This window comes from Pelophylax lessonae (assembly GCF_965119305.1).
Source record: "Pelophylax lessonae genome assembly, chromosome: 10".
Classification (NCBI taxonomy): domain Eukaryota; kingdom Metazoa; phylum Chordata; class Amphibia; order Anura; family Ranidae; genus Pelophylax; species Pelophylax lessonae.
This window is the reverse complement of record NC_138777.1, coordinates 99,005,253-99,031,468: the sequence shown is the minus strand read 5'-3', so window position 1 is coordinate 99,031,468 and position 26,216 is coordinate 99,005,253. Positions and strand designations below refer to the sequence as shown.

The 26,216-nt window shown below is 44.7% G+C and overlaps 1 protein-coding gene across 4 annotated transcripts in view; it reads right to left on the bottom strand.

The window, feature by feature from the left end:
- ZDHHC1 (zDHHC palmitoyltransferase 1) overlaps nt 1-15,268 on the bottom strand; it is an 82,950-nt gene extending 67,682 nt beyond the window's left edge. For all 4 annotated transcript variants that reach the window (XM_082270921.1, XM_082270920.1, XM_082270924.1 and 1 more), the window contains exon 1: nt 15,014-15,268. The gene's annotated coding sequence lies outside the window, so the exon portion shown is untranslated. The remainder of the gene's footprint in view (nt 1-15,013) is intronic.
- Nucleotides 15,269-26,216: the final 10,948 nt, after the last annotated feature.

The following is a 26,216-nucleotide window of genomic DNA, read 5'->3' as shown; positions in this document are numbered from 1 at the left end:
ACCCAAAAGGCATCCTCCGATATTGGAAAGATCCGTCTGGAGTTACAAATGCTGTTTTTTCCCTGGCCGACCCCGAGAGAGGAATTTGCCAATAACCCTTGGTAATGTCTAACGTGGTCATGTACCGGGCAGTGCCTAGGCGATCAATTAGTTCATCTATGCGGGGCATAGGATAGGTGTCAAACTTAGTGATTTTATTCAGGCGGCGAAAATCATTACAAAACCGCCAACTTCCATCTGGTTTGGGCACTAAGACAATGAGACTGGACCAATCACTATTTGACTCTTCTATGACCCCCAACTCAAGCATTTTTTTTACTTCCTGGCGATTGGCCTCTCGCCAGGCTTCTGGAATTCTATAAGGCTTTAACTTGACCTTATCCCCTGGTGTGGTGATAATGTCCTGTTTAACTCCCGAGACCCAACCTGGCAGGTCTGAAAACTTCTCCCTATTACGGAGCACAAATTCTTTAACCTCTTGTTTCTGAATTTTGGACAGAGTCTCTGCTATCCCAACTTCAGGGACAGCCAGATTAACTGGAGCAGAAACTCGGGTAGTCTCAGCGACCAAGGACTCTCTATCCTTCCATGGTTTTAACAAGTTCACGTGATAGAGCTGCTCAGGTTTTCGTCTTCCCGGTTGGCTAATTTTATAATTCACCATCCCTATTTTCTCCAACACTTCATAGGGCCCCTGCCATTTGGCTAGGAATTTACTTTCGACCATGGGGACCAACACCAACACCCTATCACCAGGTGCAAAAGAACGGACCTGGGCCCCACGATTGTAAATCCTTTGTTGAGCCAACTGGGCTTGGGCTAAATGTGCCTTCACAATCGGCATCACTTGGGCAATTCTATCTTGCATTTGTGCCACATGCTCAATCACACTTCGATGAGGGGAACTCTCACTCTCCCATGTTTCCCTGTTTCCAGTAGGCCCCGGGGGTGCCTCCCATACAGCAACTCAAACGGAGAGAACCCTGTGGATGATTGGGGAACCTCTCTTATGGCAAACATCAGATAAGGGAGCAGATAATCCCAATTCTTTCCGTCTTTATCCACCACCTTCCTCAACATTTGTTTTAACGTTTTATTAAACCTCTCCACTAACCCATCTGTTTGAGGGTGATATACTGAGGTACGTAACTGGGTCACTTTCAGGAGTTTACAAAGTTCTCTTGTCACCCTAGACATAAACGGGGTGCCCTGGTCAGTTAGGATATCCTTAGGCAGACCCACCCGGGTGACAACTTGAAATAACTCCTTGGCTATGGTTTTAGCAGAGGTATTTCGGAGAGGAATCGCTTCTGGGTAACGGGTGGCATAATCCATTATTACCAAGATGTGCTGGTGCCCTCTAGTGGACTTCAGTAAGAGCCCAACCAAATCCATGGCGATCCTCTCAAAAGGAACCTCCATAATGGGCAGGGGTACCAACGGACTGCGGAAATGGGGCATGGGTGCATTAATCTGACACACTGGACAGGAAGAGCAATACAATTCCACTTCCTTAGTGATCCCAGGCCAATAAAACCTCTGGGTGATTCTCTCCCGGGTTTTTTCTGCTCCCAAATGTCCCCCAAGAATGTGCCCATGGGCCAGTTCCAAAACCATCTTGCGGTATGGTTTAGGCACTACCAGTTGCTCAACGGTGTCCTTTATCCTCTGTGACACTCGATATAAGAGGTCCCTTTCAATAATGAAGTAAGGGAGGGCAATCCTCTCGTCAGGGTTAACTAGCTCCCCATCTATCTTCACTACATTCTCCCGGGCTCTTAGCAATGTGGGGTCCCTCAATTGCTCAGTGATAAAATTTTCTCGGTGCACCTTAAGGTCATCCAACCCTAACGGCCGCTGTTCCTCTTCTGAGGTAGCAGGCTCCTCCCTAGGGACTGGTGTTTCCGCGGCTAAGACTGAGCAGGGAAACTCAGGATAATCCTCACAGTTAGAGGATTCTGGAGTAGATGGTTCAGGCTCAGAAGAACCACCTACTGGGGAATCTGGGCAATCCCAGAGTTCCCAGAACTTTGGGAAATCCCTTCCCACAATGGCGTCATGTGGCAGTTTGGGAACTAAACCCACTTAGTGACACAGGATACCGAGGGATGTTTCAAAAGTAACTGTAGTCACCGGATATTCTCGAGTGTCCCCAAGTACACAAACTACAGCCATTTTCCTAGGATGTAAGTTTTTTTTCACCACTAGATCACTTCTCACTAAGGTGACCAGGCTACCTGAATCCAACAATAACACCACATCTTTACCATCTAAACACATTCTATACAAAGGTTTCTCATTCCCCTTTACTGCAGTGTATGTGGTTGCAAAAAAGGACTGTCGTCTCTCTGTCAGAAAGTCACAATGCATGGGTTCATCATCCGCTGGGCAAACCGCTGCTACATGTCCCTCTTCCCGGCAACGGTGACAAATCAACCTTCCGGTCCTCTCCTGTGGGATGGGTCTTAGAGGCCGCTCTCGCCAAACATTAGTAGTAGTCCTGCTAATACCTCTAGTTGCTCTTTGGATCCTCTCTCCACCCCCATCCCCTGACGCAGTCTTACTTATAGGTGGGGAGGGTCTGGTCTTGGGGTGAAAAGTCTGTGCATCTCTGGAAAAAGAGGTCAAATTCTCTGTTAGGTACATTTTGACCAGGTCTACTAATTTGTCTGCGGTTTCCGGACCACCATGGCTTACCCATTTCTGCAGGGTGTTAGGAAGAGACCTAAGAAATTTGTCCATGACTACTCGCTCCAAAATTTTTGGTCCGGACAGAATTTCTGGCTGCAGCCATTTCTTAGCCAAATGGATGAGGTCATACATCTGCGACCGGGGTGGTTTCTTCAGTTGTTAACTCCAATTGTGGACCCGCTGAGCACGGACATCCAAGGTTACCCCAAAACGTGCCAATATTTCCACTTTTAATCGATCATAGTTTTTTGCATCTGCAAGTTCCAAGTCAAAATATGCCTTTTGGGCTTCTCCAGCTAATAGGGGGGCCACTAGTCCAGCCCACTGTTCTTTAGGCCAACTCTCTTTCTCCGCTGTTCTTTCAAACGTGGTCAGAAACATCTCAGGGTCCTCATCTGTAGTCATCTTTGGCAATAAGTGGTTTACCCGAAAAGTCGGTATGTTACTTGCCTGACTCCCAGCCTCGGTCTGCTGTCTCTGAAGCTGTTTCACAATGGCCTCCATTTGCTGCTGGTATCTCTGTTCCAAGCCTTCAATGGCCTCTCGGTGAGCTTGTTGTTGAGCTGCAAAGCTCCGCTGAAAATCCGCATTTGCCTGCTGTTGAGCTGCATTTGCCTGCTGTTGGGCTGCATTCGATATAATCAGTTGTTTCAGTATCTCCTCCATTTTGGGTTTACTTTAACTGCCCGCATCCTCCCCCATATGTGAGGGATTAGCTCGGTAGCAGGTGTGGATAACCCCTTTGGGGGGGTTCGTCACACAGGGAGATAGCCGAGGAGTGGTTTAAAACAACAGTTTATGGTTTATTCTTCCAATTTCTTCAAACAAGTGCATGCAGCAAAAACATCAAAATAAAATAAAACACAAAATAAATCCTGGCCGCTGTGGGTGTCTACCTTCTCACACAACGGAACCTACCTAAGGAGTCTTCCCAACCTACTGTTGGGCAGACACTGCTGATCCTACAGCAAACACTCAAATGTCCATTTGTGTTTTCTTTACACAGAAAAAGTTCAACACCTCACCTTTAGAAGTCTCTCATCTGACTGCTCTCCCCAGCTTACACAGCCTCAGGAGACAGCAATCAATAGACTCCCTTTGGACAAATTATAGAGGTCTTAATTGCCTCATTCTGAACAGCTGAAAGTTTTCTCAACTTCCGTACACCTTCCTGCCTACCTCTGCAGCCGACACTTGATAGTAATTGGTGAATTGTCTAAACCAAGCAGAAATATATCTCCCGTCGGTGACAACAACCATAGATTTACCTGACTTCCTGTCACAATATATATATATATATATATATATATATATATATATATATATATATATATATATATATATATATATACATATACATACATATACATACACACACATATACATACACACACACACACACACACACAGTGCCTAGCGAAAGTATTCGACCCCCTTGAACTTTGCGACCTTTTGCCACATTTCAGGCTTCAAACATAAAGATATAAAACTGTAATTTTTTGTGAAGAATCAACAACAAGTGTGACACAATCATGAAGTGGAATGAAATTTCTTGGATATTTCAAACTTTTTTAACAAATAAAAAACTGAAAAACTGAGTGGGCAAATGCTCACATTTGATGGCATTTGGCACTTTGGAGAGGTGTTCTCTTCACAGATGAACCCTGGTTTTCACTGTACAGGGCAGATGGCAGACAGCATGTATGGTGTCGTGTGGGTGAGCGATTTGCTGATGTCAACGTTGTGGATCGAGTGGCCCATGGTGGCAGTCGTATGGTCGTATGGCAGGTGTATGTTATGGACAACGAACACAGGTGCATTTTATTGATGGCATTTTGAATGCACAGAGATACTGTGACGAGATCCTGAGGTCCATTGTTGTGCTATTTATCCACGATCATCACCTCATGTGGCAGCATGATACTGCATGGTCCCATGTTGCAAGGATCTGTACACAATTCCTGGAAGCTGAAAACATCCCAGTTCTTGCATGGCCAGCATACTCACCGGACATGTCACCCACCGAGCATGTTTGCGATGCACTGGATGGGCGTATATGACAGAATGCTCCAGGTCCTGCCAATATCCACAAACTTCGCACAGCCATTGAAGAGGAGTGGACCAACATTCTACAGGCCACAATAAACAACCTGATCAACTCTAAGCGAAGGAGATGTGTTGCACAGCGTGAGGCAAATGGCGGTCTCACCAGATACTGACTGATTTTTGGACCCCCCCAATGCAGTAAAACTGCACATTTTACAGTGCCTTTTATTGTAACCAGCTTAAAGCACACCTGTGCAATAATCATACTGTCTAATCAGCATCTTGATATGCCATGCCTGTGAGGTGGATGGATTATCTTGGCAAAGGAGAAGTGCTCACTAACACAGATTTAGCCAGATGTGTTAACAATATTTGAGAGAAATAGGCCTTTTTGTATACATAGAAAAAGTCTTAGATCATACACTGATGAAAATTTGGCAAGTAAAGACATGAATGAGTCAGGTTTGGGGTGGAGGTACTTGACTGGCCTGCAGAGTCCTGACCTCAACCCAATACACCTTTGGGATTAATTAGAACTCAGAATGTGAGCCAGGCCTTCTCGTTCAACATCAGTGCCTGACCTTGCAAATGCGCTTCTGGAAGAATGGTCAAACATTCCCATAGATACACTCCAAAACCTTGTGGAGAGACTTCCCAGAAGAGTTTAAGCTGTTATAGCTGCAAAGATTGGGCCAACTCAATACTGAACCCTACGAACTAAGACTGGGATGCCAATAAAGTTAATGCACGTGTAAAGGCAAGTGTCCCAATACTTTTGACAATATAGTGTAGCTGAAGCAACATGCAATTCATACTGTGTTTAGAGACACTGTAGCACTTAGTGAAGGATATACAGTGCTCAAAAAATGTAAAGGAACACTTTGAAAACACATCAGATCTCAATTGGGAAAAAAATCATGGTGGATATCTATACCTGTACTGATATGGACTAGGACTAGGTAATATGTTCCGAACAAAAGGATGCCACATCATTTGATGGAAATGAAAATGATCAACCTACAGAGGGCTGAATTCAAAGACTGCCCCAAAATCGAAAGTGAAAAAATGATGCAGCAGGCTAGTCTATTTTGCTGAAATTTCATTGCAGCAACTCAAAATGGTACTCAGTAGTTTGTTTGGCCCCCACGTGCATGTATGCATGCCTGACAAAGTCGGGGCATGCTCTTAATCAGACGACGGATGGTGTCCTGGGGTATTTCCTCCCAGATCTGGACCAAGGGCATCACTGAGCTCCTAAACAGACTGAGGTGCAACCTGGCGGTGTCAGATGGACCAAAACATAATGTCCCAGAGGTGTTTGTTCTATTGGATTTAGGTCAGGCGAGCATGGGGGGCCATTTAATGGTATCAGGTCCTTCATTCTCCAGTAATTGGCTGCATACTCTCGCCACATAAGGCTGGGCATTGTCATGCACCAGGAGGAACCCAGTATCCACTGCACCAGCATAGGGTTTGACAACGGGTCCAAGGATGTAATCCGGATTCCTAATGGCAGTCAGGGTGCCATTGTCTAGCCTATAGAGGTCTGTGCGTCCCTCCATGGATTTGTCTCCCCAGACCATCACTGACCCAAAATCAAACTGGTCATGCTGAATCATGTTACAGGCAGCATAACGTTCTCCATGACTTCACCAGACCCTTTCACTTCTGTCACATGTGCTCAGGGTGAACCTGCTCTCATCTGTGAAAACAACAGGGCGCCAGTGGCAGACCTGCCAATTCTGGTGTTCAATGGCAAATGCCAATCAAGCTCCACAGTGCTGGGCAGTGAGCACAGGGCTCACTAGAGGACATCAGGCCCCCAGGCCACCCTCATGAAGTCTGTTTCTTATTGTTTCATCAGAGACATTGACACCAGTGGCCTGCTGGAGGTCATTTTGTAGGGCTCTCGCAGTGCTCATCCTGTTCCTCCTTGCACAAAGGAGCAGATACTGGTCCTTGCTGATAGGTTAAGGATCTTCTACGGCCCTGTCCATTTCTCCTAGAATAACTGCATGTCTCCTGGAATCTCCTCCATGCTCTTGAAACTGGAGACACAGCAAACCTTCTGGCAATGGCACGCAATGATGTATCATCCTGAAAGAGTTGGACTGCTTGTGCAACCATAGGGTCCAGGTATCGCCTCATGCTATCAGTACCCATGACCCTAGTCAAATGCAAAACTAGTGAAAAACTGTCAGAAAAATTGAGCAGGGAAAAAAAAAAGTTCAGTGGCCTCCACCTGTAAAACCATTCCTGTTTTGGGGGTTGTCTCGCTGTTGCCCATCTAGTGCACCTGTTAATTTCATTAACACCAAAGCAGCTGAAACTGCATATTAATGCTAAAGAAAAGGCCTTCAAAAAATACAAGGCTGAGGGGTCATTGGCAGCATTCAAGCATTACAAAGAGTGTAATAAGAAATGTAAAGATGAAATCAAGGTGGCTAAAATAGAACACGAGAGACATATAGCGGAAGAGAGTAAAAAGAACCCCAAGAAATTCTTTAAGTATATAAACAGTAAGAAAGCGATGCCAGAACACATTGGCCCCATAAAAGACGACAAAGGAGATTTGGCCACAGAGGACAGGGAAAAGGCGGTAGTGTTAAATAATTTCTTCTCTTCAGCCTTCACAAAAGAATTGGGGGCTACCCTAACCCAGCTTGTAAGGCCAAACTAAACAACACACCTCAGGAAGTACCGCCATGGCTAACAGAAGATAGACTTATGCCCCATACACACGTGCAGATTATCTGCAGACTTTTGTCTGCAGACTTACCAAAACCATATAATATGAGGTCAAACCTAAACACTTTCAATTTGTATGCAATCCGGCAGGCCCTTGCACTACATAGAAAAGGTAAGTCTGCAGACAAAAGTCTTCAGATAATCTGCACGTGTGTATGGGGCATCAGAACTGAACTAGAGAAACTTAACATAAATAGTGTATGATAGTTTACAGACGGGTATGGTGCCAGCTGATTGGAAAAAAGCCAACGTGGTACCAATATTTAAAAAAGGACAGAGATATATCCCGGGTAACTATAGGCCGGTCAGCCTAACATCAGTAGTCTGCAAGATTTTGGAGGGGATGTTAAGGGACCACATACAAGACTTTAGTAATGAAAATGGTATTATTAGTAGTAATCAGCATGGATTCATGAAAAATCGTTCTTGCCAAACCAATCTATTAACCTTCTATGATGAAGTGAGCTGCCACCTAGATAAAGGAAAACCTGTGGATGTGGTGTATCTGGACTTTGCAAAGGCCTTTGACACCGTTCCCCACAAACGCTTACTGTTCAAACTAAGGAAGGTAGGTATGGACCATAGGGTGAGTACCTGGATAGAGAACTGGTTCCAGGGGAGAGTGCAAAGGGTGGTGATTAATGGGGAATACTCGGATTGGGCGGGTATGGAAAGTGGGGTCCCCCAGGGTTCTGTCCTGGGGCCAATCCTGTTTAATTTATTCATAAATGATCTAGAGGAGGGGATAGTATGTACAATCTCAATATTTGCGGATGATACTAAACTAAGCATGCCAATATCTTCTATGCAGGATGTGGAAACCTTACAAGCGGACCTGAACAAAATAATGGGGTGGGCAACTACATGGCAGATGAGGTTTAATGTTGAAAAATGTAAGGTAATGCACTTGGGTGCCAGAAACCAGAAAGCAAGCTACTCACTAGGAGGGGGGGGGGACCTCTGGTGAGTCTAGGATGGAAAAGGACATGGGGGTACTGGTAGACAACAGGCTTGGCAGTGGCATGCCAAGCCGCTGCAAGCAAAGCCAACAGAATACTGGGATGCATAAAAAAGGGGATTCACTCCAGAAATAAAGAGATTATTCTCCCACTCTACAAGACTCTGGTCCGGCCACATCTGGAGCATGCAGTCCAGTTCTGGGCACCGGTCCTCAGGAAGGATGTGCTGGAATTGGAAAGAGTCCAGAGAAGGGCAACAAAAATAATTAGGGGAATGGAGGACATCAGCTATGAGGAAAGACTACAAGCACTGAACTTATTCTCTCTGGAGAAGAGACGATTGAGGGGGGATATGTTATCAATGTACAAATACTGTACTGGCGACCCTAGCATAAGGAACAAACTATTCAGAGAAAGGGAATACAATAAGACACGTGGCCACTCACTAAAAACTAGAGGAAAGGTGTATTAACCTTAAAATACATAGGGGGTTCTTCACTGTAAGAGCAGTAAGGATGTGGAATTCTCTTCCGCAAACAGTCGTATCAGCAGGGAGCATCGATAGTTTCAAAAAACTATTAGATGGGCACCTTAAAGACCACAACATACAGGGGTATACAATGTTACAGCAAACACACACACACATCATAGGTAGAACTGGATGGACTGATGTCTTTTTTCAACCTCACTAACTATGCAACTATGAAACTGATTGACAACCCCGTCTGCTACTTAACGGACCAGATCAATATCCCAGGAGTTAATTGACTTGATGCTATACTCTGATTAAAAAGTGTAAGAGCTGCATGATTAATCGTTAAAAAAAAAATTGCGATCTCGGTTCACTCCCCTTGAGGACTCGTAATGAGATAGATGGAGTAGAAGAGGAGATTTGAGTGGATGCCCCACCCCCGGACCTCTAAAAATGCATGATGGCAAGGTATGTCTTTCCCTCCCTAGACAGCATGACTGCTAGCCTGAAACCCTGAGCTGTTCAAGTTTCTGAAAGGTCTCTGACTGTCTCCTGTGCTGACTGTGTCCCCCATCTCTGACTGTGTCCCCCATCTCTGACCGTGTCCCCCATCTCTGACCGTGTCCCCCATCTCTGACCGTGTCCCCCATCTCTGACCGTGTCCTGTGCTGTGTCCCCCATCTCTGACTGTCTCCTGTGCTGTGTCCCCCATCTCTGACCGTGTCCCCCATCTCTGACCGTGTCCCCCATCTCTGACCGTGTCCCCCATCTCTGACCGTGTCCTGTGCTGTGTACCCCATCTCTGACTGTCTCCTGTGCTGTGTCCCCCATCTCTGACTGTCTCCTGTGCTGTGTCCCCCATCTCTGACTGTCTCCTGTGCTGTGTCCCCCATCTCTGACTGTCTCCTGTGCTGTGTCCCCCATCTCTAACTGTCTCCTGTGCTGTGTCCCCCATCTCTGACAGTGTCCTGTACTGTGTCCCCCATCTCTGGCTGTCTCCTGTGCTGTGTCCTCCATCTCTGACTGTCCCCTGTACTGTGTCCCCCATCTCTGACAGTGTCCTGTACTGTGTCCTCCATCTCTGACTGTCCCCTGTACTGTGTCCCCCATCTCTGACTGTGTCCTGTACTGTGTCCCCCATCTCTGACTGTCTCCTGTACTGTGTCCTCCATCTCTGACTGTCCCCTGTACTGTGTCCCCCATCTCTGACTGTCTCCTGTGCTGTGTCCCCCATCTCTGACAGTGTCCTGTACTGTGTCCCCCATCTCTGACCGTGTCCTGTGCTGTGTCCCCCATCTCTGACCATGTCCTGTGCTGTGTCCCCCATCTCTGACCGTGTCCTGTGCTGTGTCCCCCATCTCTGACAGTGTCCTGTACTGTATCCCCCATCTCTGACTGTCTCCTGTGCTGTGTCCCCCATCTCTGACAGTGTCCTGTACTGTGTCCCCCATCTCTGGCTGTCTCCTGTGCTGTGTCCTCCATCTCTGAGTGTCCCCTGTACTGTGTCCCCCATCTCTGACTGTCTCCTGTGCTGTGTCCCCCATCTCTGACAGTGTCCTGTGCTGTGTCCCCCATCTCTGACCGTGTCCTGTGCTGTGTCCCCCATCTCTGAACGTGTCCTGTGCTGTGTCCCCCATCTCTGACTGTCTCCTGTGCTGTGTCCCCCATCTCTGACTGTCTCCTGTGCTGTCCCCCCCATCTCTTACCGTGTCCTCTACTGTGTCCCCCATCTCTGAACGTGTCCTGTGCTGTGTCCCCCATCTCTGACTGTCTCCTGTGCTGTGTCCCCCATCTCTGACTGTCTCCTGTGCTGTGTCCCCCATCTCTTACCGTGTCCTCTACTGTGTATTCCATCTCTGACCGTCTCCTGTACCGTGTCTGCAGTCTCTGACCGTCTCCTGTACCGTGTCCGCCATCTCTGATCATCTCCTGTACCGTGTCCGCCATCTCTGACAGTCTCCTGTAGGGTGTCCGCAGCCGCTGACTATTACTGTACTATGTCTGCAGTCTCTGACCGTCTCCTGTACTATGTCTGCAGTCTCTGATCATCTCCTGTAGTATGTATATTAATGTGCCGCTTTACTTGATCAATTATTTGGGATTGCTCCATTGCTCATTGAGCGGTAATGATGTGCTGTAACCTCTAGCAACCAATCAGCAAGCACTTATGATGTGCTGTAACCTCTAGCAACCAATCAGCATGCAGATATTAGGTGTTGTAACCTCTAGCAACCAGTGAGTGAGCGGTAATGGCAGACTGTGACCTTTGACAACCAATTGCAATCGCTGTGTGATCTGCTGCAGTAAACTCATTTTAAATCTACCTTGTTTTTATTTTGTATGCCTCAAAATAGGGGGGGGCCCTAAAAAATGTTTGCCCAGGGTCCAATCACTATTATGGATGGACCTGCCTCCCCCACCTCACCTTGGCAAAACCAATGAAGGAAGGCTGTAGGGGCATGAGTCCTGGATGGAGAGGTGTGCTGCAGCCGTTGTACAGCAACACAGTTCTACATTCAGTTCTGTAAGCAAAACTTTATTTTCTAGCAGTGCCCCTCCCGAGACTAGACTCTGGATGCGCCCCTGTACAGAGCTGTTCTCCGCTCACTCACAGCTGTCAAAAAAAAAAAAAAAAAAAGAGCCTCCAGCAAATGTTTATTCACCTTGTTAAGGCTGCTAGATAACTATAAACACAATGTTTTACAATGTATCATTTTCTTCTTTTAGATCAAAGGAAAGAACTTCTGTCTGTAAGTGAGGGCAGTTTAACCTCTTAAAAAAGGTTGTAAACCAGAAAAAATGTTTTTTTTTTCTTTTTGCAACCTGAAAGAGAAAACACATAATGCGCTAGTATGCACCGCATACTAGCTCATTATGAAATACTTAGCTTAGAACGAGCCCCCGCCGTGCCGCCCGCTTAGGGTCCATTCACACTAGCACGACTTGTCAGGCGACCAAGTCACCTGACAAGTCGCGGTCGGTCACTCGCCATTGATTAGCACAGGACCCGTTCTAATAGGAGCGACACAAGTCGCTCCAACTTAGAAAAAGGGTCCTGTACTACTTTGGGGCGACCTGGTGGCGACTTGCATTGACTTCAATTATATGCAAGTCGCCTCCGCTATGCACCGCGACTTCACAGGTCGCCCCTGGAAGTCGGATCGCGCCAGTCTGAATGGGCTCTTACCTGTATGACGGCGACATGTCCAGTTGTCCGTCTTCCGGGATCCGGCCATCTGAGATATTTACAGTACCTATAGGTAAGCCTTATCATAGGCTTACCTATAGGTAAAAGTTGCAGAGGAGGGTTTACTTTCTCTTTAAAGACTAAACCTTTTTTGACACTTGCTGCTTACAAGTTAAAATCAGTATTTTTTGCTAAAAATGACTTAGAATCCCCAAACATTATAAATATATTTTTTAGCAGAGGTCCTACAGGATAAATTGGCGACCATTGCAATATTTTATGTCACACCGTAATTGCGCAGCGGTCTTTTAAACACAATTTTCTTGGAAAAAATACACTTTACTGTTTAGTTTTTTTTTTTTTGTAATTCATTAAAGTTAGCCCAATTTTTTTGTATAATGTGAAAGACGATGTTACGTCAAGAATCGTGAGGGATTCGTGATCTTTATTCTATGCAAAGAAATTGTGATTCTCATTTTATCCAAAATTGTGCAGCTCTAAAAAAGTGTTCCTTTCATTTTTTTTTAACAGTGTAGTTAGTTTGTATCAGCTTGGTCCAAAAAAAAAAAACGATATAAAGGACAGGAAACCTAGAGATGAACTATAAAGACTGGGGCACAGGCAGGTTTTGTGAAAGTGTCTTGAGTATACGTTTTGTAGCTCAGCATGTGCCAAATTCACGTACTTGTCTAGAACTTGTACTGGAATTTGGTGCCTACTGCGTCACTTTTAGAACGCATGTGAGACACTTTCGCAAAATCTGTATTCGAACTGTTGGTATTTTATTTTGAATTTGGTGCATGTTTTGCGCCACAATGTGGAGCAAATTAAGCCCCCGTTCACATCAATGTGATTTGACATGTCAAATCACAGCTTACTGCCAGCAAAGGGAGAGTCCCTGCACTACTTTTGGTGACTTTGGGGGTGACTTCAATAGACATTTGTGCATGAAGCTGTATAGATGTCTTTGAAGTCGCCCCTGAAGTCGGACTGAAATGCCGCTTTGAAACCATGCAAGTTCAGATGAATGACTTCAAAGCCGCGTTCAGTGTGAATGAGGGCTAAAACTACCAGACAAGAGTAATTACCACAAACAGCCCTACTGATTTGATTCCCCCCAATGTCCCTACATTGGTGACTCTTCCATCCATCTCTGGCTGAACGGAAAAAAAAACAAAAAAATACATATAATCAGATGTTTTTCGTGCAGCCAGCCTGTTCAAATCAGTGACTGCACAGCTTCACCAATCTGTGCGAATCTTCAAGCGCATCCCGGATTGTACATTCATGTGGGTCTGATGCAGTTCTGTGTTCTGATCTGTGCATCGGGCCCGTATGGATGTACACTCCGGCACACAGTTGCAGTGTGTCCCCATTCACCTTTCTCCAGCCCGGACAATGTGATGGGGCTGTCTAGCGGCCATTGCACGGTTTTGTGAAGGTAACCACTTGCCAACTGCTTGCCGCATATATACTGCGACATGTTAGCTCGGTTGCGCGAATCGACGTATGGGTACGTCGGTTTGCAGGAGCAGTGCTGGTGGCAGTGGGAATGCCGATCCACGGGGGCCGGCGGCTGCGATTCCCGCCGGGCATCCGCGATCGCTCCCCGCTGAGAGAGAACACTGGTCAGCTGTTGTAAACACAGCAGACTGTTGTTCTCTCTGAAATGATCACAGAGCGCCTGTGTTCCTCCTATCACAGGTCACAATCAAGATCACAGGTCTCTGTGGTCATTTCACAAATCACTTCCCCCACAGTTAGAAAACACTCTCCTAGGCTCACACTTAATACTTTGAGCACCCTTGGTGTTAACCCCTTTCCTACCAGTGTCATTATTACAGTAACTGCATATTTTAGCACTGATTACTGTAGTAATGTCACTGGTCCCCTCAAAAGTGTCAAAAATGTCAGTTAGGTTCCGATCTGTTCGCTACAATGTCACAGTCCCGCTAAAAATCGCACATCGCCGCCATTACTAGTAAAAAAAAAAATAATAATGACAAATCTTTCCCCTAGTTTGTACATGCAATAACTTTTGGGCAAACCAATCAAAACACGCTTAATGCGATTTTTACTGAAAATATGTAGCAGAATACAAATTTTTTTGACAGGTACCCTACCCCACTTCCGGGATACGGGTCCACAGCGTCGTCCCTCGGAAGTTTGGCCTCCTCCTCCCTCCGCCAAGCCAATAGGAATGCGCAGCGTGCTTCGCGCATGCGCAGTAGGGACCCGTCCCTGAAGCCGCAAGGCACCCGACATCGCTGGACTCCAGGACAGGTAAGTATCCTAATATTAAAAGTCAGCAGCTACAGTATGTGTAGCTGCTGACTTTTCATTTTTGGAGGGGGTGGAGGGAGAGACTGAACTCCGCTTTAAGGGGGTAAAACCCTCCGGTCCAGAAGTGGTTAAAAAAAGTGCCACAGGTGCCTGGTTTTCCTGACTGATAGTGCCCAGGTGAAAGGGCCTAATGATACCCATACACTGTACGAAAAAATTGTTCAAACTCATTTTCGAATAAGGAACAATCAGCCGTGAGAGCAAACGATTTAGCCATTATGTAAATTTGATTAATAAATCGTTTAAAGGACATAAATGGATCTGATTTTTGTTTGGTCGCATTTGCCTAGTGCAAACAGTTCGGACGGGCTACACATTATCCTTTCAATTGATCGTTCGTTCGACAGAAAATGTTCAAACTTTTTTGGGGCTCAGAAACGTCACAAGTCACAACTGATTGCAGATTTGTGCCCATTTACTGACCGAAAAACGAACAAACTGTCCAAATGACAGATTTTCAAACGATTTTTCTTCTAGTTTATGGGCACCATTAGTGCTCTGCCCACAAGCCCCTCCAGGCACCGATCATCGCCTGTGTCTACCGAGGAGCAGGATTTTATAGCTCACCTGTATTCCTGGATGGGAGTTATGCCTGCACCTTGTCAGTCCTGTTCTCCTCCTACATCACTAGATAGAAGGGCTGCTATGGTGACCGGTCTAACTCATCCCAGTCAGTCTTCCTCCCCTTATGTCTCAGCTGGCAGGATAACACACAGCACAGTCCATCCACTACAAAGTGTATAGTCCCTTCAGAAGGACCACCGTCCTTATTATCTATCCCACAGCTCCCAACTCACCCTCTCCTTTGTGTTTACCCTTCTCCTCCACTTCCTGGTTGTGATGCTGCCAGTCAGGTGACTCCACAGCTTCCAATCAGGACCCTCCCTCTGTGTCTCCTCTTGCCTTTTTCCCAGGCTTCCTCTGGTGGGAGCTTATTATGTTTGTATATATCCTCCTCCTGTAAAAAAAACAAAACCTTCCTCCACCCGTGCAGCAAATTTTATAAAGTAATTGTGAAAAAACAAAGGTGGCCTGCTTCTATTTTGCAGTGTGTACAATGCATGTCACATGTTAGGTCAGAGCTTGGGGAAAGCTGTGGATGGAGGCTGATAATAATCACACAGCCAGATGGTGAAGCTGCTTTTCCTCAGAGGAGCTCTGCAATAATCAGCAGCAGACTGATGTGTTTCACGGTGTAATTACCATGTAAACATGCTGGGCCCATGTAATGTGTGAAATTTGGGACATTCCCCCATTAAATTGGAGCAGCGAGAGGCTGAGAATATGAAAGCAGAATGTAAGAGAAAGTCATTAACCTCCTCAGCTTTCACAGCGGTTTAACTTCACCCCCCAGAAGGTTTTACCCCCTTAATGACCAGGCCATTTTTTGTGATACGGCACTGCGTTGCTTTAACTGACAATTGTGAGGTCGTGCGACGCTGTACCCAAATAAAAGGATTCATAGAGCTTTCATTTGGTGGTATTTGATCACCTCTGTGTGTTTTTTTTTTTTGGCGCTATAAACAAAAAAAGAACCACAATTTTGAAAAAAAAACAATATTTTTTACATTTTGCTTTAACCACTTCTGGACCGAAAGATTTTCCCCCTAATGGGCAGGCCATTTTTTTGCGATTCGGCATTGCGTTACTTTAACCACTGGCTCGGCTGCGCGAAATGACGTAGGGGTACGTTGGTTACACGGCTAGTGCTGGGGAGCAAGCACACTCCGCCGGTGGCGTGCCCCCACCCCCGCCAGGCAGTGGGGATGCTGATCCACGGGACCGGACGCCGCCATTGCCCCCGGGCACCCACGTTCGCTTCCGCTGAGAGAGAAGGACGCGCCCCAGCACCAGTCGCATGACCGAAGTACCCCCTACGTCAGGAGTCTTCAAACTATGGCCCTCCAGTTGTTCAGGAACTACAATTCCCATCATGCCTAGTCATGTCTGTGAATGTCAGAGTATTACAATGCCTCATGGGACATGGGACAGCTGGAGGGTCGTAGTTTGAGGATCCCTGCCCTACGTCATTTCGCGCAGCCGAGCCAGCGGTTGGCAAGTGGTTAAAGTAACGCAGGCCAAATCGCAAAAAAATGGCCTGGTCATTAAGGGGGGAAATATTTTGGTCCAGAAGTGGTTAAAGCAGAATGTAAAAAATATTGTTTTTTTGTTTTGTTTTTTCAAAATTGTGGTTCTTTTTTTGACAACAGCAGACTGTTGTTCTCTCTGAAATGATCACAGAGGGCCTGTGATTCTCCTATATAGGATCACAGGTCTCTATGATCATTTCACAAGCCCACCCCCCATGCAGTAAGAAAACACCCCCCTAGGCTCACAATTAACCCTTTGATCACCCCTAGGTAAACCCCTTCCCAGCCAGTGTCATTATTACAGTAACAGTGCATATTTTTAGCACTGATTACTGTAGAAATGTCACTGGTCCCCCCAAAAGGATGAAAAATTTAGATTTTTACATTTTTTTGGGGAATGTTATATAGCAGAATGTAAAAAATATATATATTTTTTTTTTTCAGAATTGTCGCTCTTTTTTTGTTTATAGCACAAAAAATAAACTTGCACAGGTGATCAAATACCACCAAAAGAAAGCTCTATTTGTGGGGGAAAAAAAGGACATCAATTTTATTTGGGTACAGTGTTGCATGACCACGCAATTTTCCTGTTAAAGTAACGCAGTGCCGAATCGCAAAAAATGGCCTGGTCATTAAGGGGGCAAATCCCTCCAGTCAAGGACTGGTTAACGGACAATTGTGCAGTTGTGCAACACTATATCCAAATAAAATTGATGTCCTTTTTTTCCCACAAAATAGAGCTTTCTTTTGGTGGTATTTGAACACCTCTGCGTTTTTATTTTTTGAGCTATAAACAAAATAATAAGAAAAGCGACAATTCTTAAAAAAAAAGAAAACAATATTTTTCACTTTCTGCTATGTCACGTGGTCCTCTGTTGCTGCATTTTACACAATTTTTTACGCAGGAATGCTGAGAACTATCTAATGCAGCAACTGGATACTGACCCTGCTATGCCAGGGCCAAGTGGAGAGGCACAACCCCGTGAACAAGTGGAGTCCATAACCTCAATGGAAGTCGGACGTTCAGGATTGGCATCACAAAGAGCCCGTGAGATCCGACAGCAATATCTCGATTATTTTGTGGGGAGAGGAGCTGTTTCGTGGCAGGAATTACTGCCAGACACTAGATAATAATTTTGAGAGATCTGCCAGACACAAGATAATTGTGAGAGATCTACTAATATTTGTGAAATAAAACAAAATTGCAATGATTATGTATTGTGTATTCTAATAATTTGGGCACATATCAAAAACAACATTTTTTGGGTTCATCATGTGTTATATATGTGTGACTTTAGAAGGGTTAATACATTCATCAGTGTGTTTATCTACTGTTGTCTCTCCCCAGCTGTTCCAATGCGATTATGGCCATGTGTTTTTTTTTTTTTTTTACCAGTGGTGTAAATACAAGGGCCTTCTGCACCCCTTTTAATTTCTACAAACCCTCTCACATTGAGAAGTAGGTTACACCCAAGGTTCATCCAATGTCACCTTACATTGGTGGTCATTGGCCAGAAGGTGCCAATACTATATATTTATTCTAATAAATTAGTGTATTAACAACTTACCTCCACCTGTTATGTTGTGTTCATTTATGACATCCTTCTCACTGCCCACCAATGTAAGGAGATGTCAGTGTTAAGTGAAACTTGCTCAGTGTTGAGATCGAAGTGTTATATATAGGTAATGTAAAGTGAAATAGACAAACGAACCAGCAATACACTATATATTACACTGATCTCCCTACACTGATTGCTACTGCCCATCTCAATGCCATATAGAATCCTAGGAGTGCTAGTACTTTGAGTGCCGGGTCACACTTGTGTGATGCGGGAAGGCTGTGAATTTGCAGTCAGTTCCCGCATGGCAAACGCACATCTGGCAGTTCACACTGCCATATGCGATACGCAGGGAGTGTCAAAGAAATGTTAACGACACCCCCAGTTTGATCGCATATTGCAGTGCGATCTGACAGTTTGCACAGGATGTGATCGCACAAGTGCAAACCACTGTGCGATCCGATCCTGATGCTGCTGAAAAAAGGGTCATGTGCGACTTTTGTGCGGGTGCAGTGCGAATTTAGCCATACAAAGTGTATGGCTGAATTCGCACTGCACATCTGATCGCATGTAATGAAGGAGCAGTGCGCTCCGATATTACATACGATCGCCGCACACGCTATAGTGTGAACCGGCACTAAATAGAACCTGTATTTTTGTAGACTGATTGCCACTCAGTTCACAGATATCATTGTGCATTCAGTGTACTAGTGAATATCACTTGTTAGATGTCCACTGGTCCTGAAGGCACAAACATTTTGTCCGGCTGATAATTATACACACAATCAAAACTGCTTTAATTAACATGCAAATATTTGAATAGGACAGCCATCATACATTTTGTGCTACTTTACCCAGCTTTAGTCAAAGAAAGAATCAAACACACATTGTTGAATGTAAATTTTTTTTATTAAAACACATTCACAGGGTTAGGGTTAGGGTGTTGTAAAGTGCTTCATATGCATAGGAGCCCTGTCTAAAACTGTAACAAACTTGGGTACACCTTTTTACAGATGACGATGCATGTTTTGGCCAAAAAATAGGCCATAAAATTTAAAACGAACATCGGGAAAAACAAAAACATCCCAATAAAAACCAATAAAATATCTTAAAAAATAACCTTAAAATTTGGCTAGCATGTCAACAAAGTCACGCATTTTTTTTGTAAGGCTGTTGCAGCCTCCTTCATTTTCTCAAGCTCAGAGCAGCATTGTAGAACCTCAACTGTCATCCTGGCTATAGTGTAACTAGGAATAACATGACCTGTTAATAAAAAAATCATATATTAAGTACATGCCAAGCAACTAGATGAGGTCATAATATCTAAACATTTGGGGTCAAGTTCATCTTAAACTAATGAAGAGTTAATACCTACCCTGCTCTTCGGATCTTTTGCCCTAGGCTCTTCTTCTTCCTCCTGTCCTCCTCCGATGCTGTCCCAGATGATTATGCCGGTCTCCGGTCTCTGCAGCTTAATATATATCCATTAGGGGCGTGACCGCCCGATGACGTCATAGAGAGGTCACGCCCCTAATGGATATATATTAAGCTGCAGAGACCGGAGACCAGCATAATCATCGGGGACAGCATCGGAGGAGGACAGGAGGAAGAAGAAGAGCCTAGGGCAAAAGAGCAGACAACAGTAGAGCAGAAGATTGGACAGCAGAAGAGCGGAGAGGAGAAGATCCGAAGAGCAGAGTGGAGAAGACCGGATGAAGATTTTTAAAAAAAATTCACATACACTTCCTTTTATGGGGTGAATGGGTAGGGGTACTATGTACCCCATACCCATTCACATAGGGAGGAGGGTCCGGGATCTGGGGGGCACCCCTTGTTAAAGGGGGCTTCCAGATTCCTATGAGCCCCCTGCCCGCAGACCCCCAAAACCACCGGCCAGGGTTGTGGGGATGAGGCCCTTGTCCTCATCAACATGGGGGCAAGGTGCTTTGGGGTGGGGGGTGCAGAGCCCCCCTTGCCCCAAAGCACCAACACCCCCCATGTTGAGGGCATGTGGCCTGGTGTGGTCCAGGGGGGGTGGGGCTGCTCGCTCGTCCCCTCCCCTTTCCTGGCCTGCCAGGCTGCATGCTTGGATAAGGGTCTGGTATGGATTTTGGGGGGGACCCCACACAGTTTTTTTGGTGTGGGGCTACCCTCAAATTCCATACCAGACACAAAGGGCCTGCTTTGGAACCTAGGAGGGACACCCATGCCGGTTTTTCCCATTTTGGCGTGGAGTTCCCCCTCAAGATTCTCACAGTGCAAGTGGCCCCGCAAGTCGGATCATCCTGATCCGACATGCAGTGCGACTTCCATTCAAATCAATAGGCTCCCATAGGGAACAATTGATTTGGAATGGAGGCTGAAAAAAACGCTGCTAAAAGCAACGTGGCAAAACGTGCAATAACGCAAATGGAAAAAACTACTGAAAGCGCGTTTTTACAGCTGCTTTTTCCGGCTTCAGAACTAGCTTTGACGCACGTTTTTTCTAATGCCCCATGTGCATGGGGCCTAAAAACCTGCAAACGTTGAAACCATATGTTTGGTCAAAAATGTAAATCAGGTGCGCCAATAAATTAAATCATGTGTCAAATATATAATCATATAGTGACAAATCTACACAAATAGAGAAAACTTTAGAAGATTTGACACTATATGATTATATAATTGACACATAATTTATAAGTTTAGTGCACCTGATTCACATTATTTAACAAACAGGTATTTCCTTTGAAGTATTACATCAAATACACCAAACTAGAAATACACTTGAAAACACATTAAATAAATACTTACTTGGGCACAAAACTGGCTCCCCAACACTTGTTTCCTGATCAGGATCATTTGCAGAAGAGCTTTCAAGTCTGGTCGGAATGCTGGCATGATATTTTGCACCCAAAATTTCTACATCAGAACCAGCTGGAGGTGACACATCCCATACATCAAATGAGGGAACCTCTGCAATGTACATTTTTTATGAAATACAACAATATAAGGTTAAACAATCATCGCAAATACACATATTTTTATTATCCCACTACAAAAAAATCTGGGCCTACCAACCTTGCTGTTGCTGTGGTGGCTGCACACTTGTTGGCTCCACCATGCTGCACTCTGGACTACTGTCTTGATCTACATAATAATAAAAATGTGGCATGTAATACAATTCACAGGAGGTAAATTTGATAGGACATGGTGCACTGCTTGACAGCTATTTTCTTATAAAATATTCAGACATGTACATGGTTATCTCCTAAGAAGTTGGGACATTAATGTTTGACTCAGCATAGGAAACAATTACCTTTTTGGGAATGTGTGACAGCATCTGGGCCCATGTCCTCTGCTTCTTCATCCAATGTGGATGGAGCTGACACAGTCGCTGCACCTCTCCTCCTCTTTTCCAATTTATTTTGTTTTAATTTTCGTTTTTGCCCTATTTAAAGGTTACAAAAAGAATATGGAAATAATATGATTTTTTGGATAGAAAATTTGTTGCAATAAAGAAAATTCTTTGCAATCAAATGCATACATAGTTTACTGTGGATTCCTGTATTTTAATGTAATATACAAATAAATCATCAATAGATCGATCAAATCAAGACTGACCAATAAATTAAATAATTGGAAAGTTATCATATACATTATAATCTCTACATTTAAATACAACATACACCAAATCGACCCAAAACATATTGCTTGATCAAATAAATAAACTTACCTTTTTTAAGAATATGATGTATGTGACCAAGCTGTTCTTGCTCCCGATGCTTCAAATCAGACCATCTTTTTCGGATTTGGTCTTTTGATCGCTCAACACCATACTTTTTATTTAAACATGCTACCACCTTGTCCAGAATCCGGTCTTTTCTTGAGTTGGGCCTTTCATAGTTATCCAACTTGCCATCATAGTCATGTTTCTCAAGTATGCCAACCATCTCCACCATTTCACCCTTGCTCATAGGTGTTGCTTTAGTTTTTTTTGTGCCCCAACCACTTCGGACTTCACTTGTGGAACTCTGAGATTCTGCCATCTTCGCTATGAATCTTCCGCCGACTCAGGTGTGTGTGTATCGCATGCAGCCTAATATTCGGCACGTACGCGCCCCTGCGTCAGCACACCACTGGAGGCAGAATTGACGCATGCGCTGTCTTTAAAGGACGCCAGATCTTTCGGTCGACGATTCGCTATCGGACAAATTGTTTGGAGGAGCGTGATCGATCGACGAACCACGATTCTTCACCACAAACAAAGGTACGACTTTTCATTCAATAGCGGGTGTTTTTGGCCCTATGCAGCTGATATTGGGAATATCTATTATGTGACAAAATACATGCTCTTTTACTATGTTTTGTGTTGTGTTGTGTCTTAGAGGCATATACTGTACGTCATCATGGTGGATAAATTCACCACGCCCGAATCTTTGCAAGTTTTCATTGATGAGTACAGGAAACTGCCCTGTCTGTGGCAAGTAAAAACAAGAGAGTATTCAAATAGACAACTAAAACAAGATGCCTATTTGAAATTAGTTGAGATGTACAAAACAGTGAATCCAAAGGCTGACATCAACTACGTGAAACAAAAATAAGCAGCATACGCACTGCTTATAAAAGGGAGCTCAATAAAATGAAAACTACTGAGAGGTCTGGAGCTGCTGCTGCGGAGGAGGTCTATGTACCCCGTCTATGGTACTTCGAGAGCCTGCGGTTGCTGACGGAACAGGAGGAATCAAGGCCATCCCTCTCAACGCTCCCTTCCACTTCAGCAGAGGCCTCATGTGATGCCAGCCATGAGGAAGATATCCTGGAGCCCAATTTGACACAGGTATGGCATTTCACAATATATTGTCTGCAATAAACATAATGATGGAACCAAATAATTCACAAGACAATAATTGACCCTTTCTGTAAAGTCTGCTATTTGGTTAAAAAAATACCACTAACATGACTTTTTATATACACAATAACATTCTAATAAATTGTTCTTTTCATCAACAGGAAAGTGTCACTGAGAAGGAGGCAGGTGTCAGCCAGGAGGCTGTGGAGCCATCTGGATCCGCCCAACCTCTGGCAAAACGGCGCCAGAAGGTCAAAAATGTTGACCAAATAACCACCGAGTTCCTCAGCCAGGCCTCCATAGCCCTGAAGAGGAAGCCGGACGAGCAAGAATCCTTTGGCCATCTAACGGCTAATAAGCTACGAAAATTAACAGTTCCGCAGCGCCAAAGGGCTGAGATCCTCATTATGCAGGTTCTGCATAGAGCAGAATTGGAGCAACTAGAGGAGCACACCCACATCTCCAATTCCCACCCATCCACTCCACCTCCACCACAGCAACCCCAGCCACCACCTCCACCACAACAACAACTGCCACATGGCAGTCAGTGGCAATATGGCCCTCATGATCCCAACATCCCCTCATGACACCATGATTATCGTTATACCCCATTATAATTGCCCCTAATTTTGACCCTCTTAATTGTGTTACCCCTTTTTTTTTTATTTATAATTTATATGAGGCGGAAATGTCCTTTTTTATTTTTATAGTTTAAATACGGAGAGTATTTTTATATTTATGTTGGATTTTCTTATTTTCAAAAATAAATATGATGATAAAAAAACTACTTGCCTATCTTTATTTTTTAAAATGTAGAATATTGGGAGTAAACAGCAATATATGTTTTATACATTAATTCCAAAATGAATAAAGGGACACATCAATAGTTAGATCTTTGCAGTCAAAATACAAAGAGAATGGTGAAGAGTTTAAAGGGGAGTTCCACCCTGGCAATACTTTTTTTTAATAAAAATACCCCCGGGACAGTCAGGGCTAGTACATTCCACAATGGCTAGCCTCTTATCTGTCCCGGGTTGCACTTACCTTTTAGGACAAATACTTACCTTGAAAAAGTATTGTCCAGCGCTGCCATCTCAGGTGTGGGCAGCTTGAAGCCAGCGCGATCCTCTTCTGCGTCCTCTTACGTCTTCTTCGGTCCCACGATGCACTGCACCGGCTCCGCCGTCACTTTCGGTGCACGCGCGTCATCCCTCCACAGCTTCTGGGCATGCCAATGATTCCTGGGAGCGATGACGTTCAGCTCCCAGGAATCATTGCAAAGCCAGGAAGTGACGACGGGCCATGGCCGCCGAGGGGAGGAAGTAAGGTAAGTATATTTTCTTCTATACGAGGTAAGTAAAAAAAAAAAAACATTTGATTATCCATTTGTTTTTCAGGTGACCCGGAGCGAGAAGATGGAGGTAAGTATAAATTTAGGGTGGAACTCCACTTTAAAATATTTACTTTTAAAAATTGCTGCACTATATAGAATAGCCAAATCATTATCATCATCATAACAGAACACATGCCTTTTTAATTGTAAAGTATAGAATTATGAGCAGCATCTTCCTTCTTCTCACATGTACCAAGATGAGCATGTGCTCCGCATTTCATATATTTTTTGGACTGCCGCGAGACGAAAGTTCTTTCTTGATAAAATGGCTAGTTTTTTTGAGAATATTCTGCTGGGTCGTTATTTGGCTCCGATCATGCGTGTTCAGATTAGTCGATTTTTGTCTGCCGAAATCTGTACTGACTGACGGAGAATCGGCCGTTGTGTTGATGGCCTACAAAAATTTTATAGCATGCACACCAGATTTTGTTCGGCCGAAAAGTCGCAGTCGGTTGTCGGAAGCATCATACTAACAAGCTGACAATCGGCCGATCGGACGTTGGCCGAAAATTCACGGCCAACAATCGTTGCGTGTGTACGAGGCATTAATCTATAGTTCTGATTAAAAATAGAAAAAAAACGGACAAAATGACGTATGTGTTGAATGAATGCCTTTTTTATTTTTAAACTTTACTACAAAAAATCAAACACATGCAATAAAATGTAAGAAATGTTTGCATATGAATGTCAAAAAAAGTTTTAAAGCCTAAACCTGGGACTACTATGACTTTAAAGTGCAACTTCACCCAAAAGGGGAAGTTCTGCTTGCCTGCTTCCTACCCACATCTTCTCAGTTTTGGCACTGTTTTCTTTTTCTTGACAGATTTTGACAGGTATGCGCTCCCACTTCCGGTTGGATCGCTGCAAGCGGACGGTCACTCTCCTTCCCCTGCAGCCTTCTGGAACATATCACAGGTCCAGAAACCTGCAGGACCATTCAGCAGCAAACCAGCTGTAAAGCAAAGAACAGTCACAGTTGGCTTCCCAAAGTAAACGCGGCTGAAGGGCCAGCTCAGGTGAGGACAGCACTGGATTCTTGGACAGGCAAGTGTCCTATTAACTTTTTTTTTTATAAGTGTAGCACCCTCCTAGATAGGTGCTAGGCAGGTGAAATATAGTTTGCTCTGTCAACTTATCAGGGGAGCCTGATTATTCGTTATGCCTGTTGCATGTGTCCATGTGTAATTCATCTGGTCTGAGGGAGTGTCCCCACTGTGTCCAATAGGGAAGCATGTTGGACAGTGGAGGAAACCCAACCAGTGACACACAGGCTTTTGTAGCTGTCCCAGTGGGTTGGCACAAACAGTGGTGCATCCTGGGATAGGCTATAAAAGCCAAGGGCACATGTGGCAGGGGGTCTTTGGGCGGGAAGCCAAGTCCCAGAAGGAGGGTGTGGCTGTCTCTCCTACTGTAGTGAACTGTAAAAAGGTGGTCACAGGCAGCCGGCCTGGTGATCCTGAAGGTGTTGCTGAACCCAGAGATCCAGTGGATGCTGACAAGTGGAGTTTGGAGGCAACGGTGACTCTGGAAAAACAGGGAGTACAGAGGAACTTGCCCGGGGGTCTGCCAGGAAGGGGACCACTCCAGAAGCTAGGGTCAGTGGACGGGTGTTAGCACACAGGCATTGAGAGAAAAAGGAATAGAATGAAGAGAATATTTACACAGGAACATTTAAAGTACCTTCAATTAGTGGCAAAGTGAAGCAGAGGCCTTGCTGCATTCTACAGTAAGTTGTCGCTCTAATAGTTGGAGTATCCCACTCATCCCTTCTCCTATCAAAGATCTCAATAAAACCACAAAAACCAACATCCCCTGGATTGATTATTGACTGATTATTATCTGCTGTCCGTTGCTAAGGGTAACCCAGAAGAATCCAGAAAGTGTAATTCTCAGCAAT